Below are 6,712 nucleotides of genomic sequence, written 5' to 3'. Positions count from 1 at the left end.
GGCTGATATCTATCTGACTGTGGTAGGGTATTATGTAGGATCAGAAGGCTATAGCCTCTTTTCCCTCTCATCTTCAAAGTGATGAAAACATAATGGAAGCCCTTTTCTTCCTCTGGGAATGCGCAGAGAATGTGCCGTTACTGCTTACGGGATGATGACAAATATTTTTTTCTGCCAGTCAGGGAGAAATCATCAGCTCCTCAAGTGGGGGCAGTCAAGGTAGATCTGTCAGTGGTGGTGTTCTGATTTTTTGCTACCTGAGGATCTGGCTCTGAAGGGAACGGGATCAGTATGTCTGCTGTGTGATCCCATCCCATTGCTGCGTGGACGTGTATGCAGTCTGAGACTGCCCACAAAAGCAACGTTGGCAGGCATTTTAAATGGGGAAGGGATGAACTTCAGTCTGGAGTAGGACCTTAAGAAAAGAGGGTGTGTTAGTGTAAAGAGCTTGGAAAGTGCATGCTTTAAACAGGCCTTCCTCCCCACCCCTGTCACTGGGTGAAGAAAGTGTGAAAACATGGTAAATGAAGTGTTGAGGAGAAAGCAGGACCATCAAACTTCAGTGCTGTGTGAACTTCTCCGACTTAACAGAGGCATGAGTACATTGGAAGTGAGGGGAAAAGAAAGTACTGTAAAAAAAGCAAAAACCCAAACCATGTAAGGGATTTTCTGTGATAGTTCTTTAGGTCATGTTATCACGATCTGGTTCCCAACAATTTGCCTTTAAGGAGACTGTGGCAGACATACAAAAAAATAGTTCACCAAAAGAAGGCAGCTCAGCAGCACTTTGCAGGGCTCAAGACTTGCACTTCTGAACGTTCCTGCTTCTTTCTGAATGTAAAATAAACTGAGATCTTTGTTAATAACCAGAAAGGAAGAGGGTCTTTGGTCGGTCTGTATTGTGGAGCTCTACTTCCTTTGGACTCGTTCACCAAAGATAAAAATCTGCCGTTTCTGTTCATGACGTTGGCTCGACTGAACGCATGAGTAATAATAATCTGTTGCTAGGAACAGACTTCAGTTTACATGTAGAGGCCTCTATGGAGGGAAAGTCTATTGAGTCCCTGAGTGGGTCGTTAATAATCAGTGGCACTTCAAAGGAGGAAAAGTAAAAACAAGCGGTTGGAGATGCCATGCAAAGATGTCTGCAATTCCTATTGCAACACCAGTGGAAAGCACGTAGCCAACATAAGCTGTGGCGCTGCATAGGGATGTGGGCGTCAGCTGTAAACTCGGAGACTGCAAACAGTCTTACCTGGGACAGTAGAGAAATCCCACCAACTAGTTTACCTTGCTTCCTAGTAACCTTAAATTGTTAATGAAACACACCTTTTATATTTTAACTGTAGTTACATACGTAGTTTTGAAAATGGCAGCAGTTTTACCATAGTGGACTGTAACTACTATTTTTTTCATATGATGAAATCTTCCCACGCTTGGTACTTGGAACAGCTGAAAGACAAGGTTTGCAAATGACCCTGATGCAAACTGTGATGTTAAGGCTGTGAAATCCTTGCTAATGAATCCTCCAAATCCATCTGAAACGTTTTTTTCCCCCTTTCTTCGGAGACAAGAATGTCCTTATAAAGACCCTGCTTAAGAAGAGCATCTCTTAGGTCTCATTGGGACTTAAGCCTCACTGGAGACATGGTATTTAACTCAGCGTTGTCTGTTCTCGTGATAAAATCTCTGGAATGTAAAGCTTGGGTATGATTATTTTCAGGTTAGTTCCTTGAGATTTCTAGTCCGCTACCTGCTCTCAGGTTTCTCTCTGTCCACGTGCCTATATCCATGTGTTAATACCCAGTACATTTTTTTAATCTGCTGGCTAATTTCAGCTTAGTTTGGGAAAGGAAGAGAGATTCCAAGGAAGTTAAGTTGAAATGCTGTGCTATGACTGTGCTGATCTAATTTCCAGCTATGGGTTTAGGTGCCCCTTGTGAGAACAGCTGGAGAGGTAAGGGAAGAAGTGCTCTATCCAATACCCACTAGAGGAAAGCCTGGGTTTGAGTCTTATGAGTGCCCTTATCCCAGGAAAAGCTTTTGCTGATGGTTGAACCATTTGAGCTGCAGGTTGAGCCCAGGTGGCCAAGAAATTACTCCTTTGGAGAACACTAGTGGAAAGCTTTTCTCTCGGGGAGGGCATTGCAATGCATCTTTCTTGTATGACTTCTCCCATGCTGAAGAAAAGATGAGCTCGCACAGTGGCTCTGGTGCAAGTCATTTAAGTCAATCACCAGGAAACAAATCCATTGGAAACAAGGTCCCAGCGTTCCTGGAACTCTCTCTTTGACTCTGTGATACTTCACAGGTAATCCCAAGGTGTAAGCACTTAAATGCTTTCCTGTGTTAATGCCAGACTCTCCAGAAAGAGGGAAAGACAAGGTCATTTCCTTCACCTTCAGTTTTGTCCCCACTGAGAAGGCCTGCTATCATTTGAAAGCATTCCCTTTTGTTTTCAACGCCATGGGTATATATTTCATAGCTGTCCAGCACTTTGTGAAAACAAAGGATTTGGTTTAGCTCTGCAGGTTCGTTGAGTTGTTATGAAACAAAATAATCAACTTAAATACGAAGTAGAAAAGGTGATTGTTCCTACCGCCTATGTGAAGCATTGCTAAGCGATCTTACCAACAGCTCGACAGTTTTAGACTCTTCAGAGGTTGATATGATATAGTTACACTTAATGTGTTTTATTTGAATGAAATTCCGGGGGGACAGGGGGTGGGGAGGGCAAAGGGACTAGCATATTGTCCCTGTATAATCCCTTCTCAGACAATCTGTACCTTGTACCTTTTAAAGAATACTAATCCTTGCAGGTACGTCCTCCAGGAGAGTGCGTGTGGCTCCCTCTCAGGGCAGCTGAGGAGTCTCCTGTTGGGGCAGGGCAGGGATCAGAGGCTGTGGTGGATGCTGAACAGAGGGTTGCAGGGACAGGAAAGCTTTAGCATAAATTTACTTTGTATTAGTGGCAAGTTTTTATAACCTGCACTGTGGATTTGTTGAGTGGATTTTTGCGGTTAAAAAAAAAATGATTTAAAAAAAATCCCATCCTTTTGGGAAGGAGGCCTTAATTCGTCTTTAAAAGAAAATAGGAGCATGTGCTTTTTTTTCATTTATACCTGTTCTATGATCATGTGCCATAATTTAATTAATTAATAAATTAACGTAATTAAAGTTAATTAATGCTTTAAAGGTTAACATATTTTCTGCTTTAAAATCCTGAAAGTTTTATTAGCTTCAACTATTTTCATCCTTAGAGATCTGAACTGAGATTGGGGTCCCATCACATGAGGTGTGGTACAAGCACGTAGAAGGAGACACTGTACTGTGTGGTTGTTGTAGCTGGCAAGGGATGGGGGCAGAGGAGGAACAGTCACAGACAGGTTGAAAATGTATTTTTTTTTTTTTGCTTATGAAAGTTTCATTAATGCTGTTCGTGGCTCTTGCATATTTTCCTGTTAGCATAGAGAAATTTTAATGCCAAATGCTGTTCCCTTTCCCTGGACTGTGGTCCCAGCGACTTTAGCATTGTGCAAGTTAGGTGAACATGACTTGGCTCCGCCTGTGTCACCATCTCAAATTTGGATGCATTAAAGTCGAACATATATGTATGTTTTCACCGTTTGGGGATTTTGTGCTGCTTTTGTGCCTTTAAAAGAAAATCCATAAACAGCGTTGTTTAAAATAAAATGAGAAAAAAGAGAATAAACTTGCATTAAAGATGCCACTGATGCTGAGTGCATGCCCCAGAACCACAGGAACATACATTCTGTCGTGGTTTAACCCGGCTGGCAACTCAGCACCACGCAGCCGCTCGCTCCCTCCCCCCCTCCCTCAGTGGGATGGGGGAGAGAATCAGGAAGAAAATAAAAGGTTAGAGCCGAGGGCTGAGATAAAGACAGTTTAATAAGAGAAAATAATAATAATAGTAATAATGAGGATGATAACAGAATATACAGAATATACAAAAGGAATGATGCACAATGCAATTGCTCACCACCCGCCGACCGATGCCCAGCCCGTCCCGAGCCGCGATCGCTCCCCCTGAGCTGCGATCAGTCCCCGAGCAGTGATCACTCTCCGCGAGCAGCGATCACTCTCCCCACAACCGACCGACCGACTAACTGAGCCCCCTGAGCATGACGTTCTATGGTATGGAATAGCTCTTTGGACAGTTTGGGTTAGCTGTCCTAGCTGTGCTGTACTCCCAGCTTGTTATGCACCTGGCCGAGCAGGAGAAGCTCAAAAAGTCCTTGAGTAGTCTGAGCACTACTTGGCAACAACTAAAAACATCAGTGTGTTATCAACATTCTTCTGGTACTAAATCCAAAACACAGCACTATGCTGGCTACTATGAAGAAAATTAACTCTATCCCAGCCAAAACCAGGACACATACGTACATGTTTTTGGGGGTGTCTTGCTTGTAGGTTATGCTGATGTGGCAACGGTGGCTGTCTATGTGTGTGCTTCTAGTCCTATCCCTCTTCCTTTACATGGACACCCAATTTGAGTTATAACCTTAGGTCCAAATTCAGGCAGGCTCATTGATTTCACCTCTGGATTCACTGTGGCCCTGCTTCTTAAGTATCTCTGAAGGCCTGCAGTTGGCCAGTAGAAAATTCAAGGTGGATGGAATGTGGCTAACTATCCATGTGTCCCGGGAGCAGAAAGCAATAGTGATATGGTTTGGATTTTGCTTACATACTCCCCATTTGGGTCTTGCTGCTGACTTAGTAGCCTTCAAGGTGGCAATCACAAAATCAAATTCAAGATGTACAGTGATACCCAAAATATAGTAAGGCTGCCTGACATTTTGCATTTTTAGCCTTTGGTTTTGTATTGCTTGATCTTGAGAGAAAAAGGAAGGAGTTTCCCAGGAAAGATTGCATCGCCTTGGGCAGCACTGCTGGAAGAACTGGATCCTGCAGGATGCCAGCCCTGGCTTTTAAACCCCAATTTGTATGAATGGCAGCTGACTTTGCGGTTATTTTTTGGTTGTCTGACTTGAGGCTCATACTTCTAGCTCAGGAATAGAGGACCTCTGAGAGGTCTCAGGTTTGGAAGTCCAAGTGTCCTTTAATAAAGGCAATTGCTTTATGTTTTCTATTTCTGAACAATTCCAATCTTAAAATAACGTAAAGCCTTTGTGTCAGTTGCCTGTATTGGGAGGCTTTGTTAGAACTCAGTATTTAGAAGTTGTCTTCTGATTTCCATCCTAACCTCAAGGTATGGCTTATTTCTAGCATCTCGTTCTTGTGCTTTTCCTCCTCTTTTTGCTAGGCTAAACAAGCCTAACTCTTGTGAAATATTTCTACCATTTCTCTGATTATCTAGATAGGTCTCATCTTTACCTCCCCCAGCTAGAACTCCCAATTTCTTGAATTTGGTGCCTTGAGTTTTAGTTGTAAGTTGTTGGTGGCTTGCAGAAGTGCTGCATGCTCACTGGAGCAGCTGGAATCAGTGCTTTGGCCATATGAACTAATATCTATTTCTCTGGAAAACCAGAACCAGATCAGTAACTTTTTTTCCGTTTTATTCTCTCTGTGCCTTTGCTTGTCATAGGTAAAATGATGTCCTATGGTGGGGGGGTTGGACTAGACGATCTTTAAATGTCCCTCCCAACCCAAACTGCTCTATAATTCTAAATGTGGGCAATAGCCCCCGATCTCCCGTAGATGCTGTAGATGTGAAGTGATTGGTGTTTGTGAAGCGTTCAGATGCCGGGGTGATGAGTGCCATAGAAAATCTTGTGAGGAACTTAATAATCCTGTCATCAGAGCAGCTCTTGGGTAAAGCACAAGGACACGCATTGTTCAGGGCGAGGAAAACAAAATATTGAAGAGCTCCTCATTAAACGCACGTTGTACTTGCTGTGCCACGAGTGAGACAGGGAGTGAGGAAAAATAGTACCCGGTGGAGTAAACAAAAGCTGCCTCGTGATTCATGTGCGCAAAGGACTGAATGTAAAAATTTCTCTGGCGTTCTTTAAGGTATTTCCTTACTCATCTATTCACACCCTTTATTTTGCCATATGCTTGGTGAATGAGTTATTCATATATGGTGTGTAAATCCTAGTACTTCTGATGAAACGGTTACAGTTATTTAGGCAACCAAGCTTGTTTAAGGTGAGCCCTTATTTAATTTTCAGCTTTGTTTCTTTTCGATTTTAACTTGTAAGTTCTTGATAAAAATGAGTCTCTTATCTCAGTATCCATTTTTTCCTACAGTGGAAAATTGAACTGCAGTAACGGAAACAGTGTTACACTTTTAAGGAAGACATAGCATATTGTTCGCTAAAATTGCATTAGGGACAGGGGAGGTATCCAAGGAGAGGAAAATGGAGGAGCTGGAAAAAGAAACTCCTTCGTGGGGGCTGAGGAGTATCAAAGGTACCAGGCAGAAAGAGCAGTTGTGATTATTCTTAACTGATAACCGCTGCTTTTTCATTTTGCCTTAATCTTTGCAGATTCTGCCTAAATTGTTTCCATTCTGCAACAGTCATCCAGCCAGGAAGAGATATCTGAAAAGTACAAAGATTTAAAGAAAACCTTTGAGGTTTGGCAGCAACAAATCTGCAGAAGGCACTGTAAGCCTTTGTCACCCCAGCTTTCTCAAAGAAAGAAGTGTCTTTGAGTTTTCCTAATCCTAGTGCTTTTGTTTGCATGGCAAGACACGCTGGGATCCATGGTTTGTGTTGTGGAGTATTGC

Source organism: Egretta garzetta, unplaced genomic scaffold (assembly GCF_000687185.1).
Source record: "Egretta garzetta isolate BGI_Z169 unplaced genomic scaffold, ASM68718v1 scaffold508, whole genome shotgun sequence".
Taxonomy (NCBI): domain Eukaryota; kingdom Metazoa; phylum Chordata; class Aves; order Pelecaniformes; family Ardeidae; genus Egretta; species Egretta garzetta.
The sequence above is the reverse complement of the archived record's forward strand: the minus strand, read 5'-3'. Positions refer to the sequence as shown.